At 54.3% G+C, this 17,879-nt stretch overlaps 1 protein-coding gene across 1 annotated transcript in view; it reads left to right on the forward strand.

Moving 5' to 3' along the window:
* The window catches only part of TAF4 (TATA-box binding protein associated factor 4), a 68,422-nt gene that overhangs the window by 19,165 nt on the left and 31,378 nt on the right, over positions 1 to 17,879 (forward strand). The gene's annotated exons all lie outside the window — the stretch shown is intronic.

A 17,879-nucleotide genomic window follows, 5' to 3' on the forward strand; every position in this document is an offset into this window, starting at 1 on the left:
CAGGTGAAGCGGGGGGGGGTGGGGTCAGAATTGCCGTCGCTGGAGCCAGCAGGATGAGCCTGTGCAGGGGAGTGGGTGGGGCTTCTGCCAGGGCCAGAGGGCTGGCTGCCGGGGAGGGGGAGGCCTGGAGGGGGACGAATCTGGGAGGAGGGGAAGTCCACTTTGAACTACAGGTGGTTCTGCGTGTTGCTGTCCTCCTGAGCGAAGTTCAGTCGGGCTCGAGTGATGACAGCCACCGTGGGACTCCCGTGAGAGCCAGGTTCCACTGCTGGCTAGCAGTGCAAGTCCCCTCAACCCTTGAGTGTCAGCTCTCGGAGCCATGACCTGGGTAGTTAGCAGTGCCCCAGGAGAGCTTAGTGTAGCCTTAGACTGCCACTCTTGTCCATCTCTGAGCATGAGTTCATTGTTTTTAGAAAAGCGTTTTTGGTACAGCAGACTTCCCAAAGGCAAGCCCCCTCTTTGGTCTGGGGTTCAGGTGTGCTCCAGTACCCGGGAGGAGTTGACTGCATCCCTGCAGGAGGGAACTGGCTCAGCCCAAGACCTGCAAGGGCTTAGGGGATGTTCAGGGGTGATTTTTGGTACTTGTGTTGGAAAGTGACCCTCCCCAACAAGGGAGCATCTCCGTGTGGGACAGAAGGGGCATGGTGGCCAAACACGGTCAGGGTGGCCACGGTAGGGTGGGGGGACGAGTCTTGGCAGAGGGGTAGAGGTAGGAAGAGAGAAGGTCTGGGAGCAGCCCTAGATGTGGGGGATCCCGAGGGAACAGGATCATGGGTGATGCTTGCTAATCTGGCAGCCCCTATGTTTGGGGGTCCTGGTGAGGCGTTCTGGGTGCTGGTATTGATACAGGAAGCTGCTGCTCCCTTAACTGTGTCACCTTCCATAGGCTTGAAACTTGATAGCATCCGTCCCGCAGTCTGCCGTGCTCTTACCATGGGAACCAGGGCTCACTTTCCTTGTGGCAAAGCCCGACTTGTTCTAAAGCGGAGGGAAGCACTTTGGGGTTGGGCAGCATGCGTGGTCCCTTTACGACACAGGAGAAGGACTAAGTTCTAAGGTGTCCTGGGCAGGTGTCCCTCTTATAAGAGTTTATCACCCATGCATATAAGTCCGTTTGGTTAGAATGAGACCGCCCCTCGCACTCTCTCTGCATATGGTTTTCAGACCGAGTCCAACAAAGATGTTGTCCTGCTTTGCTTTGGTTAGTCTTCATTTTTCTTGCATGCAAACTTAGAGTTTCCCTCTTCTGTTTAGGGTTCCTGTTTCAGGGGGAGGAAAGTAAGGCAAGCACAGTGGGTCTTTGTTGTGTAGTCTTGTAGACTCTCAGGCGAGAGCGAGTCATCCCCGGCTCTCAGTGCCTGCTTGCTCAGACTGTGGCGTGCCACTCCGGAGAAGAAGGATGTCAACAGAAGCCGAGCATGGGCTCTGGGATCGTCCACTGTGGCACTGCAGACGCTGGCCGCAGAGTCCCCAGAAGTGGCAGTGTGTTCTACCTGCACTGAAGTCACAGATGGGGATCTTTATGACCATGGTTAGTACAAGATTTCCTAGGACACAGGCAGCCTGGACTGCAGTGGAAAAGATCGGTACACTGGACTTCAGAATTAAAAGAAAACTTTCGCTAGTTGACAGCCATTAAGAAACTAGAAGGCAGGCTCTGGAGTGGGGTGATGTATGTGACCGAGAACTAGTGTCCAGAGCACAGGGAGAACTCTTCCCACTCAGTGGTCAGAAGACAGGCAGCTCTGTCTGTTAAGAATGGGCAGAAGGTTGGAAGAGACGTAAAGAAGGGATAAAAATGGTCCTAAAGCGTCTGAAGAGATGCTGACATCATTGGTTGTCCGAGAAGTGCAAACTGCAGCCCCAGTGGGGCACCCCATCGCTTCCACACCCACTAACGTGGCCAGGACCAGGAGGACTGGCTGAACCTCCTGCCGGTGGGTGTGGGGGTCGTGGAGACTGCTGGCTGCGGGGGCGAGTGCCCCGGAGGAGGGAAGAGCATGGCCATGTCCTTGCTGTGGCAAGCAGCCCGTCTGTCCACGCAAGACTCGTCGGGGGCATTTGCAGCAGCCTTATTTACAAAGAGCCCAAATTGGAAATAACCTACACGTCCGTCAGGTGCACAGCATGTGGCCTGCCCCTACTTGGTACTCAGTACTCGGTACTCAGTACTCGGTGATACTGACCCCTGTAGCCATGTGGAGGGGACTAAAAACACTCTGCCAAGTGCAAGAAGCCAGGCTCAGGGGACCGCCTCGTGCGGGACCATTTCTGCAGGACTCCAGGAGACGCCGAGGGTGACCACGGTGGTCGCCTGCCCTGGGTGTCACCTTGCTGCACCAGGGGTCTTTGTAAACTGATGGAAATGATTCAGGTCTTGGTTGCGGTTGTGACTACACAACTGTGCCTATTTGCTCAAACTCAGATTGTGCACTTAAAATGGGTGGACTATATTCCTCCTAAATTAGATTTCAGAAAAAAGGTCACGGGGCCTCTCTCTGTCTGCCTTGGTGCTGCACGCTGTTTCGGGAGAAAGGAGGGGTCACGAGCTGCGGTGGGGGTCCTCATTTGTTTGCGGGGTACAGTGGAGCGGGGTGCAGTGGAGGGGGTGCGGCGGAGCAGGATGTGGGGCGCGGCGTGTGGCGTGTGGCGGAAGGGGCACGGGGTGCGGCGGCGCGGGTGGGAGCATATTGGAAACGGCTTCCCTGATGGCTGGTTAGGTCTGATGCTGGATCCTTACTTGTCTTACGATGAAAATAGAGCCCTTGGAAGTGTCCGTGTGCGTCGAGGAGAGGTTGTTGGCTGTGCATGGAGAAGGGCCGTTGTCCCCCAGGGACCACCTGGGTCCAGTCCATCTTGGTTCTGTTCAGACGGAGGCCTCTGTCTAGTCTTTGGGGGAGGAAGTGAAGTGCACGGCCAGGTGCACGGCCAGCTCCTGACCCCACAGATGTGTCAGGTTTTTCTGCTCGCCGGCCCGCCTCAGTGTGGCCATTAGAAGGCACAGCCTTCCTCGTCTGGAGTTACAAGCAGACAACATCTGGTTTTCAGATAGCTGCTTTCTTTCCAACTAAATACAGCAATACCCCCCCTTCTCTGTGGGGGATCCATCGCAGACCCCGTGGACCCCGAGGCCGAGGGCAGGGCCACAGTCTGCACGCCCCGTGTGCTGTCCTCCGCACGCACGCGCGGTCCAGGCTCAGTGGTGACCTGGGCACAGCCAGGGAGTGTCGGTAACCGTGAAGGACACAGGACAGCTATCAGGACGTCGGTGATAAAAGTTGGGTGAATGTGGCCTCTGGCTCGGAAAACACCTTCTCGTCCTGTGCTCACCCGCCCGTGACAGGTGAGGATGGGATGAAGTGACGTGAGCGACGCGGGCGGGTGACGCGGCGCGAGGGTGCACCTGACCTTCTGACCGTGCGCCAGGGGGACCCCGTCACTGAGACTGCGAGTGAGGGGACCCGGCTGTGATACACACTCATCATAGGAGATTTGACAAGGACAAGGGAGTCCAGGAAAGACAGGAAGAGTAATCCCTGGTCTTGTCACCAAGCGATCATTGCAGCTGTCTCTGACATGTTGCTTCCTTTCTAAAACTTCCCGGGTCCTCAACTATTGTGGTTACTTAAAAACTACATGGCTTTAGTGGATGTATCCTTACCGAGTGCCAGCTATGTGCTGGGCATGTGACAGGTGGTAGGGGTGCTGCCAGGAGGGGCGGGCGACGTGCCCACTTGCACAGAGCTCTAGCACACCCACCGTGTCTGCTCCCCAAGTGAGGCAGGGTGGGCTGTGGAGCAGAAGGGGGCCGTTAAGACGGGTGGTCAGGGAGGCCACTCCAAGGAGGGATAGGATAGCTCCTGGAGTGCCGGCAGAACTTTCCTGACAGTGCGCTGAGCCTGCGTTCTGGGAGCAGCTGGTGGGGAAAGTGGTCAAAGGGGTGGAAGAGGCAGCAGGCCCATTGTTTTTGGCAGGTGTGAGCGTGGCAGGTGGCGGGTGGGAGCATGTTGGTGGCTCTCACGGTGGGCTTACGTGTTGGCTGGGCCACTCCGCTGTCTCTTCTCCTGCCTGTGTGGCTGGGCTTGGTGCCTGGGGTTAACTTCCGTGTGTTGGCAGGCGGATCAGCCTCGTGGGGTGTATGGAGATGGCCCCTTTCCTCATCAGCTGTGGGGGCAGGCATTGGGGGACGGCCCCGCTCTGTCCCCATTGGCAGTGAGCGGGCCCTTCCTTCAGCCCAGCGGTCCCAGCATGCCGCTTGGGCAGGGCACCGCTTCTGGGGTCTTGAGAGAACTGCTGCGGTGTTTCCCATTCAGGTTTCTAATGCAGCAGGTTCCCCTAAGTTCTTTGAAATTGTATTTGTATCTCTTCCCTTGCACAGAAAATCTTGGGTCTGATAACCTAATCCTGTTTATTCACTTGGCCTGTCCTACCATACACTTCGAGGTTTCAAAATTAAACAGTAAAACTTAAGTTTAAGGTTTTTTGCAGTTGTCAAACTCCGTTGAAATAGTTCTTTTTTCTTTGTGTTTTGTTACCAGTTTGATACACAGTTTGGTTCTGTTTGTTTGGCGCTCGTGTTCTGCATGGGAAGACTGCCCATGGCCCGAGAACAGGGTCTTCAGACACCTTTCATCTGTCCTCTCTCTCCTGCCTGTCCTCAGAGACAGTTCAAAATTTTTATTTTCATTGGTTTCTGGGCCATTCGTTCAGTATTTCTTCTTGTAAAAATAAGCATGTTCACACCTGCGCACGAACTCTTCTTCCCTCACGCTGGACGTGCGTGTATGCACTGATGTTTGCCTTGATTTTTTTCCTTGACAGTGAAACCTGGAGATCATCTTCCGGTGGCATTTTGTTTTATTTGAAAAACTAAATTTTATATCTAGTTACGTCAGAGGAGAAATTACTCTTACTAGTGACACCTTCCTGCCTGGTGCCAGTACTAAAACCTTCAGAATACTTTTGGAAGGAATGGTCCAAAAACACATTTGATTTCCCTGGGCCGCAGCGAGAAGCACACCCTCAGCCCAAGCCAGCCGTGCCAGGGAGCTCTGGGCTGCAGGTGGGAGCCGGCTGGGCAGTCCTTCCCTTGGAGCTGAGAGGGATCCCGGCGTGGCTCCTCCCCACCCCCCCGTCTGCTGTGCTGTCGGAACGGGGTGACTCAGTCTCCTGGCGATGTGCCAGCCAAGTCCATGGGATCTGAGGGCTGGGGAGACTCGCCTTTAAATATAGCTCAGCACACGTAAAACTTTTCTTGGGGGTGGGGGGAGGGCCCATGAAACACAGACCACAGAATGCACCTGTTTTTAGCGTGCAGACTGTTCTGTGAAGTGTGTACACCTGACCAGCATCACACGCTGGATGCAGATGTTCCATTCACCCCCGAGCCTCTCATGCCCCCTCGTTGACAGAACACCTGGGCAAGGCAGACTCCTGCTGTGTGTCTCTGTAGTTGTGGTTGCCTTTCTGAACTTCCCCAGGGATGGGATTGCACGTTGTGATCATGTCTAGCTTCTTCGCATGCTGTGCTGAGTTCACCCCCTTTGCTGCACACACGTGTCAGTCCACTCCCAGGGCTCTGACAGCTGGGTTTCCCGGTTTAGGCGGTAATGAGCAAAGTGTCCGTGAGCATTAGTGGGCAGGGCTGCGTGTGGACATACGTGTGCACGTTCTTTTCTCCTGGGTAAATATTAGGAGTGGGATTGCTGAGTCACAGGGCAAGCCTGTGTTCAGGCTCCTCAGAAACCACCACGCTTTTCCTGAGTGGTTGTGGGAATATACGCTTCGTCTGGGGGCGGGGCACAAGGTCAGCCTCTTGCAGTCTGACTGCTAGTGGGTGCACAGTGGCGCCCCATGGCTTTACCTTCGTGGTCCCCTCTCTTGGGGTGTAGTCTGCCTGCCGCAACTTTGACCCTGTTGAGTGTATGGTTTCATGAGTTTTGACAAACACATACATTGTGTGACTGTCACTGCACTCAAGGTGTAGACCCCTCCCCAAGCCCTTTGGTAGTTACCCCTGGCAGCCACTTACCTGCCCTGTCACCCTCTCACTGTGTAGACGTGAACTTGCCTGGCGGTGCTCTTGTGTGTCTGGCCTCCTCCACGTAGTGGGATGCTGCGGAGACGTTAAGGGGCATTGTGCGTGCCCCTCTCACTGTGGGGTGCAGTTCATGCTGTGGATCGGCTGCATTCTGACCATGCTTGGAATGGTCTCTTAGCAGTCTGTGAGAGTTCATCTGTATTCCAGTTATGATTCCTTAGGGCCGTGTGTGTGGCCAGGGCGCTTCTCATTGACGGCCAGCCTTTTCTCTTTCTTCGTCGTTTGGGGAGTGGGGTTCTCAGTTCTCATATAGCTGCACTGATCTGTCTTCTCTTTATGGTAAGCGCCTTTTTGGGTCATGTTTAATATGCTCCTTTTTTTTTTTTTTAAATCACCAGCTAGGTCAGCTATCTTTTTTTTTTTTTTTTTAAAGATTCTAGGGGCGCCTGGGTGGCTCAGTCGTTAAGTGTGTGCCTTTGGCTCAGGTCATGATGCCAGGATCCTGGGATCGAGCCCCGTGTCGGGCTCCCTGCTCAGCGGGAAGCCTGCTTCTCCCTCTCCCACTCCCCCTGCCTGTGTTCCCTCTGTCCGTGTCTCTCTCTGTCAAATAAATAAAATCTTAAAAAAAAAAAAGATTCTATTGATTTATTTATTTGAGAGAGAGAGAGCGCGCACGCATGAGCCGGGGAAGGGGCAGAGGGAGAGGGAGAGGGAGAAGCAGGCTCCCTGCCAAGTGGGGAGTCTGATGCAGGGCTTGATCCCAGGATCCTGGGATCCTGACCTGAGCTGAAGGCAGACGCTTAACCAACTGAGCCACCCAGGCGTCCTTAATACGCTCTTTCTAACCCCAAGGTCATAGGGATATTCCCCTGTATTTTCTTCTGACATCTTAATGTGTGTTTCCGCTCCTGCGTCTTCCGTCCCTGGGAAGCGGGCACCAAGCTGTGCGTGGTGTGGCAGAGCTCAGGCCGCTTACTCGTCCTCCAGCAGGCAGTCACCCAGCGCTCTTTCTTTGAATGGGCCTTCCTTACCTCACTGATCTGTGCGTCCCCTCTGCAGTAGTGCAAGTTTTATATGTAAGGGTCTGTTTCTGGGCTCTCAGTGGTGCTCTCTCGGTTTGTCTGTGTGTCTTTCCCTCAGTACCACCGTGTCCCCAAGGTGAGGCTGCGTGTTTGCTCTGGGGGAGGACCCCACCTGCATCTCCCTGAGAGTCGTCTGAGCTCACCTTGGCATTTTCGTCTTGCTTCTACATTTGTCGGTCAATTGTTAGAGGCCCATGAAAGTCCTGTAGTTGCTTTGAGTGGGATTGTACTGATCTGTGGATCAGTTTGGGGAGGATTGTCATCTGTGGCATAATATCTGTGTATTCATGAGTATGGTTATCACTCTGTTTAGATTTTTTATAACATCTTTCAGTCAAGTGTCATCTAGGTCTTGCACATGTTTTGTTAGATTCATTCCAGGGTGCTGTAAATAGTAGTTTTTAAGAATTGCATTTTTAGGGCGCCTGGGTGGCTCAGTCGGTTGAACGTCCGACTCTTGATCTCCTCTCAGGTCCTGATCTCAGGGTCGTGACTTCAAGCCCTGTGTGGGGCTCTGTGCTGGCACACTGGGCGTGGAGCCTGCTTAAAAAAAGCAAAAGAAGAGTTACATTTTCTAATTTTTGTTGATGATATGTTGAATTGTAGTTGAATTTTGGATGTTGATTGATGTCTAGCAATCTTATTAAATGCTTTCATTAAAAGACGTGTGTGTAATATATTTAGGTATTAGACATGGAGAGTCCTATTCCATACAATTTTTTTTTTAAAGATTTCATTCATTTATTTGACAGACATAGCAAGAGAAGGAACACAAGCAGGGGGAGTGAGAGAGGGAGAAGCAGGCTTCCCGCTGAGCAGGGAGCCCAATGCGGGGCTTGATCCCAGGACCCTGGGATCATGACCTGAGCAGAAGGCAGACGCCTAACGATTGAGCCACCCAGGCACCCCCTTTTCTGTACAATTAATGACAGTTTTATTTCATTAAAATTCTTACGCTCCTCACTCTCTGGCCTGTCCTCTGGGCTGTGGGCTTGCTGGGGTCTTGGGTAGAAGGGATGATGACCGGAATTGTGAATTATTCCTGATTTCAAAGGGAATGCTTCTAAAGATTTGCCATTGGAGATGATAGTTTGTAGATTCCCTTCATCAAGTTAAGGAAGCTCCTTCCCATTGCTAATTTTCCGAGGTTGTTTGCTTTTTTTGGCGGGGATATTTATTCTGTAGTCATGAGTGGATGTCGAGTTTATCAGAGGCTTTTTCTGCAAACTGGGATTTGCCTTCATGTTACTTAAAACTGAACAGTGTTGCTTCTCAGCACCTTCTTCCTCCCAGCTGAGCTCTCCTTCCCTGTCCTTTGGCTTTTCCAGCCATACCCCCACACTTCCTGGAGAGTACCGAAGCCATCAGCTGGGAGCCCCCAGCTTCTCCTTCAACTGCTCCTGGCCCCTTGCCCCTCTTGCCTGGGGCCTTGGGGCCTCACTCTCCTGCTTGTGGATCTCAGCCCTCTGGGTCCCCTTTCTTTGCTCTTCCCCACTGACCCTCACTGTATCCTTGCCCATGTTACTGGGACAGGTGCGTTCTCCCTCCCCCTCCTGGTGGCTAGGCCTCACTCCTTCGCGGGTTGCTACGGTGGTGCTTCCTCCGTGAAACCTGTTAGGCCCCTCAGATTGGGTCCAGAAGGTTCTCCAGGTTGTGTGCTCTTACAGTGCTGAGCAGCTCTCCTCCATAGCATCGACTGACTGTAGCATTGAGCAGATACGGTGGGGTTCTTGACTAATGCCTGCCTTCCCCACCATGAAGGAAGCTACAGGAGTGGGTCCCGTGGCTGTGTTTCTGGTGCATCCTGGCACGTAGTGGGTCCTCAGTGGGTATTTGCTGGCTGACGGAGCGAATGGGTGTAGTTAGGCTGCTCAGAGCCCCTTGTTTTGCTTCCTCCTCTTCAGAGGTCTAAGTGAGGTTGCCAGGGGGCTTGAGTTCTGGAGAGCTGAAGTTTTGCTGTAAATCATGTAAAGTGCATAGCATCTGCCTCCTGAGACCTCAGTTTTCTTGAAATTGTGCAGTGTTAGTACTGTCTACGGCTTTTTCACAACAAGCAGGGCGCTCTGAGTAGTTTAGCTGCTGCAGACCCAGGCCCTGGGTGGATCTCCAGCCTGGCCCCCCGAGCCTTGTTCTGTGGCGCGGACAGCTCTGTCTGGCCCAGCGAGCTGCTCGTCTCACCACGCCTTTGACACTTCCAGATTAGCCCCTCTTCTCCAGCCTCTCTGGCTCCTGCCGGCTCACTAGCCATCCAAACACATGAGAGAGCACAGATGCTTGTCTCGGTGCGGATGGGCCTGTGGATTTGAGATTCCAGAAGATGATACTGACCGTCCGAGGAAGCAGACGTTGCTGAGTAGAATGCCATTGTGGATAACCCTGAAAGGGAGAGCTCGTTTCTCTTTGCTTACTGATCTTGACAAGGATCCAGAATGTTCTTCCAAAGTGTCCTGTGCATTTTTTTTCCGCCTTGGTGTTCGTGCAGAGCTGCCTGTCCTATTTGCAGAGCTCCGGGGAGAGAGGCGGGTTCTTCAGGCACCTGCCTCCCGGTAGCTCCGCTCTCCTGCTTTGTGACTGCATTCCTGAGGTTTTGCTGGGAGCATTTACTTGTTTATTCTTCGTTTATTTACATGTTTCACACTAGAAAGAACTTAGGGTGACTAACAAAAGTACTAGGAGAAGAGAACGTCAAGAGAGTGGCAGGGGCAGGGAAGTGAAGGAAAGGCAGGGTGCACTGGGGGTGAGGGCAGACATGACCCTGGGCTGCTGTGGGTGGGATGGGGGGCACAGACTGGGAGCAGAGCCTCCTCTGGTCCAGCTCAAGGGGCACGCAGTAGTGCCTGCATCCACGGATGACGCACGTGCGGAGCAAGGTTCTCAGTCAGTGCAGGGCCTTTAGGATTTCACACTGAAGAAGAGGCGTTAAATGTGCTCAGTCTTGATCCTAAGAGTTCGGGAAGGTTGGGGGAGGTTTCCCTGGGGCTCCCGGAGTGGGAATGCAGGGAAGGCCCCGAGGCCTCTGGATTTCAGGGGTTTTGAGGAAGTGGGAAGATGAGAAGGTGGCACTGGAGGACTAGTGGGGGCAGAAGGGGCGCCACAAGGAGGGCCCGCTGGTGCTCACGACCCCTTTCCCGCCTGCTGCCCTCTTGCGGGCAGGGAGGGATGAGGGTGTTAGGCGAAGCGTGCTGGGCAGATGCGAGCGTACCAGGAAGGATGGGGCCGCCGGCTCTGTGCGAGTGGGGAGGGCCGAGGCTGTGATGCTGGAGGCGCTCGGCTAGGGAGGCTGCGTCACCACCTGCTGTGTTTCTGGGGAGCCAGCTGTGTCTGTTCTGGGGTCAGGGTTTTCCCTACACCTTCCAGAAGAGCAGTGACATATGCGGTGTGGCTAGAGCCCCAGGGCGGGGCCCCTTAGACCCTCTGAGTCTTCGGTGTTCAGTAAGTGTCCGTGAGGCGCAAGGCCCTGGCCATCCCAGGACACAAGAGGCAGAATGGAGTGTCCAGGACTTGGGGTGGGCAGATGTCCGCAGGAGAGGACGCCTTGGCTCAGAGGGTCTGTGATGGGGCCAGAGGGATGGGGACTGTGCGTGGGCCACGGGGCGGCGCTGGAAGCCCTGCGTGGTGGACCTTGGGGAGGAGGGAGGTAGAGGTGACCCCAGAGGGCTGAGGGGACCCCAACCCTCCTAGCAGCTGGTCACCCAGCACTTGTTGGCACTATGTTTCTGTTTTATGGTTTTAAGTGACAGTGATTCTAATGCTGATGTGGAGAACTGTGGACAGTGGAGTGCTGGGGTGCATGTTGAGCAGTGTTGTCCTCATATGGACATAGCTAAACACGCCCACGGGGCTATCCCAGAAGTCAGCCCCATGCGTTGCTCTGCAGTTGTCCCTTCATGCTGCGTATCAAGGACACGCATCCCCGCCAGTGCACAGTTGGAACGCATTCCTCTAGGTGGTGCGTGGTGTCTCGGTGTGGACATGGCCAGGTGGCTGCACCTGTCCCCTCTGTCCCCTGCTGGGTGAGTGTCTCGCTGTGCAGAGACCCATGACTGCAGTCTGTGGGTCAGCGGACACGCGTTACAGTATTGGTACCGTCGGAAGAGACCCTCGCCCAGAATTGTATGCCCTGCACCCACCCTGCGCCATAATGGATGTAGGTGAAGAGAGTTATCTTGTAATTTGTCCATCTTTGCTTATTAGTGAGGCTGAGCATCTTTGCTATTTGGTCCTTTGTGTTCCTTTTGGGAATCACTTGATACATTTTTTGGGCTGCTTTTTATTTATTAAAAAAATTTTTTTTTGAGATTTTATCGTTAAGTAACCTCCACACCCAAGGTAGGCTCGAACTCATGACCCTAAGTCAAGAGATGCATGCTCCACTGATGGAGCCAGCCAGGTGCCCTTTGGCCACTTTTTAAAGTAGATAAGACAATGGTGGTTATAGGTAACTCAGTCAACTTTTTGGAAAAATTTTGTTCATTACAAAAGTTTAACCCATATGGATGTGTTTGCTGTGGGGGAGGACCCCGCGCCATCCCCCATCAGTGGTCCCCTCCAGCGGCCCGTCCCAGGGCAGACGGTCGTGCGGGGCTGCATGTGTGCACACCTGTATACATCTGGGTGAGGTCCGTAAACACAGCATCGGGGGGCTCTGGGGGACACACTGCTTTAAACCGTAGCTGTCCTCAGCTTCATCAGCACGACAGGGACACGTAAACGTGATGTGTCGTGGAGTCCTGACTGAGCCTCAGTCTGTGGTCCGCGTGGACCCCCGGTGACCTGCCTGCCCTGGGGCTATTTTGTTTCTCTGCTTTCACACACACTGTCACGCTGTGCTCACCCCAGGTTTGGTTTTTTGTTTTAATCAAACGTTTCAGATATTTTCTCTAACCTTTAGTATTTGAAAGCATTGACAGCACAGAAAACCAGTTCTTTATGTGTGCGTCAACCAGAGAGAACACTAGCCACTGATTTTATTTTTCTTGGCCGACGGCCCTTACCCTGGCGGGGCTTGTTTGCAGCTGGCCTGTGGATTGCGGCTGGAAGCCATTTTCTCCTCCCTGCCTCCTCGTGCAGACATTGGAAGGCGGCCTGTGTGGGTCGGTCCTGCCCCCAGGGAGCTTACACTGAGGGGACACAGCCTCTGGGAGCCACAGACACTGGGGCCAAGCCTGGGGGAGCTGGCTCACCTGAGGAGGTCTGGGTGGGTTCTGAACATGCGGGCCTTGAGCTGACTCGAGAGGCAGCAGGGAAGAAGGAATGTTCTAGAAGGAGGACCTGTGGTAGGCAGGGGCTCTGTGGCTGGCGTCTTCAAGGTGAGGCTGCAGAGGGAGCCCGCCATGGGAGGGCCACCTTATCCCAAGACCCGTGGGAAGCCACCGAAAGCTATTTGGCAGGAGGGTTCTGAACCATCACTCAGCGGTGAAGGGAGGCTGAGCATGCTGCTGTGTGTCGTAGCTCATCACTTGTTATCTGTACTTTTCCATTTTATGGATGAGCAAGAATTCCTTGCCCTTTTATCTGCCGGGATACTTTTGGGTTGTTCCCAGTGTTTGGCTCTTACGTATAAAGCTGCTACGAACAACTTGTGTGTAAGTCCCTGTAAGGGTGGCTCTTCCTTTTCTCGGGTGAACACCCTAAGGTGGAAGGGATGGGTCCTGTGGCAGGGTGTGTGGGACTTCGCGGGAGCTGCAGGACGCACGCATCCACCCCAGTGGCGTCTGGGAACTCTGGTTTGGCTCCACACCCACGTGGGCATGTGGGACAGTCAGTGTCCTGCTTCTGGCCCTGTGGTGGGTGTGTCGAGGCGTCACATTGGAGGGTCCACGTTTTGCCTTTGGCGAAATGTCTCTTTGAGTCTGCTGCCCACTTTTTGGAGAATTCGTGTTGTGGACGCAAGCCTTTTCTTGGACGTGCGCCTCCCAAGGACTTCCTTTCATCCTGTGGTCTTTCATTCTCTTAGTGTTTTCTCAAGGGCAGAAGAGTTTAATTTTGATAAAGTCCACTTTACCAATTTGTTCTTTTTATAGGTTGTGTTTCTGGTGTTGTATCCAGAATATCTTTGCCTAATTCAAGGTCATAAGGATTTTTTTTCCCTATGTTTTCTTCTAGAAATTGAGAGATCTAGGGCTTTTTACATTTAGGTCTGGGATCTTTTTTGAGTCGCTCTCGAGAGATGGTGTGAGGCAGGGATCCAAGTCCATGCTTTTTGCATCTGGATGTTCACCTGTTTCCCGTTTATCAAAAGACTGTCCTTTTCCCATTGAATTGCCTTTGTACCTTTGCCAAAAATAATCAGTTGTCTGAGTTTATGAGGGCCTGTTTCTGGACTCCGTTCTGCTCCACTGAGCTATTCCAGCTTTGCACCAGCACTGTCCTGCCTCGATCACTGCAGCTTTCTAGCACATCTTGGAAACGGGCCGTGTGAGTCTCAACTTCATTCTTTGTCGTGGTGGTTTGGTTACTGCAGGACCTTGTGTATGTATAGGAATTTTAGAATCAGCTTATCTGTTTCCACACAAAGAGCTGCTGGGATTTTGGTGGATTGCATTACATCTGCAGGTGCGTTTGGAAGAGTTGGCATCTTAACCGCTGGCTTCTCCAACCTGTGAGCAAGGCCTGGTAAAGCTCTTTGCTTTGCGTCTCCCTTCGCATTTCTCAGCCGTGCTTGTAGTCTTCAGTATTTGCTGGGATGAGTTGAAGTTCATGATATCAGCGTTTGTGTTGTGCAGACAGCTGCACGTGCTAGAACATGAATTGGGTCAGAAGCTTCATCTTTAGCTAACTGTTTAGAAATGCAATAATGTCACTGCCCCTCACCCTTGAGCAACAGCATTTCCTCCTGTGCTCTTCTTGCTTTGAGCCTTGAATTGCCCCCTGTACACATGAACGTGAAAACATTGAGCTTTACAACAGTAAACAGGTTTTGAAAGAATGATGCCCTGTGAGCACAGATAGCCCCTTAAGGAAACAGGGCAAGCCTTCCAGGAGAGCAGAGCCCCTGATCCGAGGTCGTGCCCCAGCACGCTGGGGGGTCCTGCACCACTGTCTGGTGGCACTGCAGGGGCCCAGGGGCAGTTTTCCAGAACTGATGGTCAGCTTCGTGCAGTTTGTGGACAAGTGTGGGGAGCCGAGCCGCCGAAGCATGGTGAGGCTGTGACACTGAGTGGCTGCTCGTGAAGGACTGGCCCCTGGGACCACGTGTGGACCCTTTGGAGCCAGAACCCCAGCAGCACGGTTGGGTGCAGCTGGTGCGAGCTGTCCCCTCCACACGTGGACCTGGGAGGTGGGGTGCTGTGACAGCACACAGAAGCCCCGCCCCCCGCTCCCCCCCCCCCCCGGAGTCACAGTTCCCCCGTGGCTTTAAAAGGGAGAGAGCCACAAGCGGAAAAGGAACACTTGGGCCGTCATTCACATCAGCTTCACCGTGTCTACATTAGCTGCGGTGTGGCTGGAGGGCCTGGTGCCGTTACCCTGGGCTCCTGGGCCTCAGGGGACGTTCCTCCTCCTCCTCTGGCCACAGCTCGGGGCCGGCAGGTCCCTGGCCCTCCTCACCCTCTCCAGGCTCTTCCTTGTGGTTCCAGATTGCAATATGGCGCGCAGCCCTCAGAAATGAAGTTTCCAGCTGCGTTTCAGACTGAGCTTTGTCCCCTTTCTCGGCTCCTGTCCTCAGATTCTGCTTTCGGGGGACAGTTTCATTTTGCACATGGTTAATTTTGGAGGGCTTTGCCTTTTGAGTCTTTGTGGACTCCCCTCATGGTCTGACAGGTGACTGCACTGGAGACCCTTGAGGCGGTGAGGGTGAGGGAAGAGGTCTGGTCCCCCTGACCCGGGCGACCGTTCCCTGCTCTTGTCATCACAGCTCCGGCCATTGCCCCGAGGGAGGTGCCCTCCCAGGCCCATGCGTGGGGGCTGTGGCCTGCCAGGTTGGGGGGGACGGTGTGGAGCCCACAGCTCCCAGTCCCCAGCTCCCGAAGGTTGTGCGGAGGCGCGTTCCCCTGAAGTGATGTCTTCCAGGTGGAGGTTCCCGGCGAGTCCAAAAATGCCTGTGTCGTTTGCTGTGGAGCCTTGGCTGACCTACATTGTGGTTAAAAATACAGTAAAAAAGTGTTGGTATGAAAGGGATCATGGAAACTAACACTGGGTAAACACCTTGAGTTTATCTTAAACTTTGTGCTTGAGGAAGGATAGGGCTCATTCTGAAGAGCTGCGGTCCGCTTGGTGCTGAGTGGTGGGGACGGCGCGCGTGGGGCGTCCCGGCCTCCCACACCCGCGGCGCCAGGGTCTCGTGCGGCTGAGCGCGGAGGCCGGGGCTCCGCCGGACAGCGGCCTTTGGAACTGCCGGCAGGGCGTTCATGCTGCACGTGGTCGCTTTAAAACCTGAGCTTTCACAGCAACGAAACCCAGAAAATAGCCCAACAGCCTAAGCAATAAAGAAATGGTACGTTTGTCTCGGATGAAGTATTATGTAGCTACTGAAAACTGCTTTTGAAGAATGTTCAACAACACGGAAATGACTCGCGATACAAGCAGTGAGGGGAAGGAGATGCCACGGCCTGTGTTCTCGTCACCGCCGTCCAAACACATGTCCTCCACGTGCACAGTGACTGGAGGGCACTTACTGGGCAGATTTCTGTTGTCCTTGGACGTCTCCGAATTTTCAAGTCTGCCACACAGACCCGCTATTCCCAGCAAGGTGTTACGATGATTAAGACAGAACAGCTGAGTTCTTTCCTGTCTGCTTGATCGGGGTGGTTAGGGTTAGGGTAACGGCCTCAGGCCCTCCTGCCACACCGCAGCTAAGGTGGACACTGGCGGCTTGTGCGGACAGGCGGGGTTTGGCTCCTGTGTGTCCTGAACAGAGGGGAGGCCCATCTGTGGCTCCTGACCCTGCCCGTGAACTGCCTTCGGGGATTGGCCACCTTGGCCGGACAGGTCCTGAAGGGTCGTTTGAAACGGAAGCGTGTTTTTTGGTGTCAGGGGTCTGACGAAGAAGCCCGCCATGTGCAGTCCTGCTCTTGGCTGCCGGGGTGTGTGTGTGTGGAGTGTGCTTTGGATGCGTCTATGAAGGAGGACACTGGTGTGTCAGGTGGCCCATCTGTAAGGGGGAGTGGGCCACACCCGCGGGGGCCCTTCCCGGACCCCATCTTGCACCTGCAGAGGGCTGGGGAGGGGGTGGCCTCCCGGTGCCGACTTTGAGACAAAGTTCTGTTTCTTGGCCTTTGCAAGAAAAGACACTGCACAGCAGCTTCTGTGTGTGAAATGAGTGGTTATAATGGGAGTTTAAGATCCGGGACTGTGATAATGTCATTAAATGTGGCGTTTGACGCCCTTTGATGCAGCTGTCAGTGTAGCGACTAGGGTCGGGCTGTCGTGCTTTCCGCCTGATCAGTGGCTGCAGCGCAGCGTAGCCGGGGAGACCGGGGAGCCTGTCCCCACGCGCACACAGCCTTCCCTCGGCCTGCGGGGCTGCCCCCGGCGTCTCGCGCAGTGGGGGCCCGGCAGGTGGCTTTGCGGCCATTCCAGAGCAGCTGCGTCCCTGTCTCCCCGTTGTGTCCGTCACTCTCACCTGTCTACTCACGTGCCCACTCGGACATACCTTGAGTGCCGACCTGAGGTGAAGTTACCTGCTTGGGGTCTCAGGGTCACTTTCTTCTCAGATGTCGGTTGTCACCGCGGGCATGTTGCATGGCGGGCGGCACGCAGCCTCAGCTTCATTCTCGTTAGCCACACTGCTGTTTCATGAGTGTTTATTTAAATCTTCCGTTAAGTTTCTGGGGAAGGAATGCTTTCGGCAGAAAAGCACCTGACTGTTGAAGCACGTTCATCCGCTGATGTATTAGCCAGCTTGAAGCTGGGGCGCGCTAAGTCACAGGGGCCTTGCTGTCCTCCTCGCTCCTCCGTGGTATCAGCGACTGGCTTCCTGGAGTCCTCACGGGGACGGAGCGGGGTCTCCGTGTGGAAGGGTGCCTGGTGACGACGAGGGAGTGGTGGGCTTGAGAGATGGGCATCAGGAGGAGTTGGCCCGGTGTGCTCTTTTGGGGTCCCCAGTGTGCTCACAGGCTCCCAGGTCTGGGAGATTTTAGCAGAGTGAGTTATTTGCAGTAGCTGGTTTTGTTTTGTTTTGTTTTTAAATTTCAGCGTGCATTATTGTAAAAGGGACGTTTTGGAGAGAAGCTTACTTACTGGGCATAAATGTGGTTCCTTTAAATCAGGGCTTGTAGCTGTAAGCCCAAGGAGAGGCTGTTCTGTTCCCATGTCCTGCTGGCTGTTGAAGGAGCCAGGACCCTGAGGTTCAGGGGCTCCTCGTGGATGTCCTGGGGTGGCTCAAGCTTCTGTTTGGTCCAGGAGGGAAAACCCCGGTGCTGCTTTGGTGTGAGGCTCACGGGGGGTTCTTGGCTGGCCCTCCCTGCGTGGAGAGCCCTCCCTGTGTGGAGAGAACCGCCTTCAGTCCAGTCCGTGGGAGGCCGGTCCGCGCGGGGGAGAGGCCTCCTTTCCCACTGGAGCATTGCGGCCCTGGGCTTCTGCTGGGGCCTTGCGTGAGCGTGAGTGTGCTGTCTGTTACTCACTTTGTCCGGGGAAATGTGAGAGTTAGACACTAAAATAGATTATTTCTAGTGGAATCTACGACGTAATTGGTTGCCGGTTCTTCAAGCTAAAATTAATGCCAAATCTGACTGACTGGACTTACTTTCCAGCAGTTTAGCTACAGCACTGCGAGGTGTGGTGGGGGTCCCTGTCTCTGTGTAGTGGGTGTCCCAGGT

The sequence above is a fragment of the Leptonychotes weddellii genome, chromosome 10 (assembly GCF_054177405.1).
Source record: "Leptonychotes weddellii isolate Sample4059 chromosome 10, ASM5417740v2, whole genome shotgun sequence".
Classification (NCBI taxonomy): domain Eukaryota; kingdom Metazoa; phylum Chordata; class Mammalia; order Carnivora; family Phocidae; genus Leptonychotes; species Leptonychotes weddellii.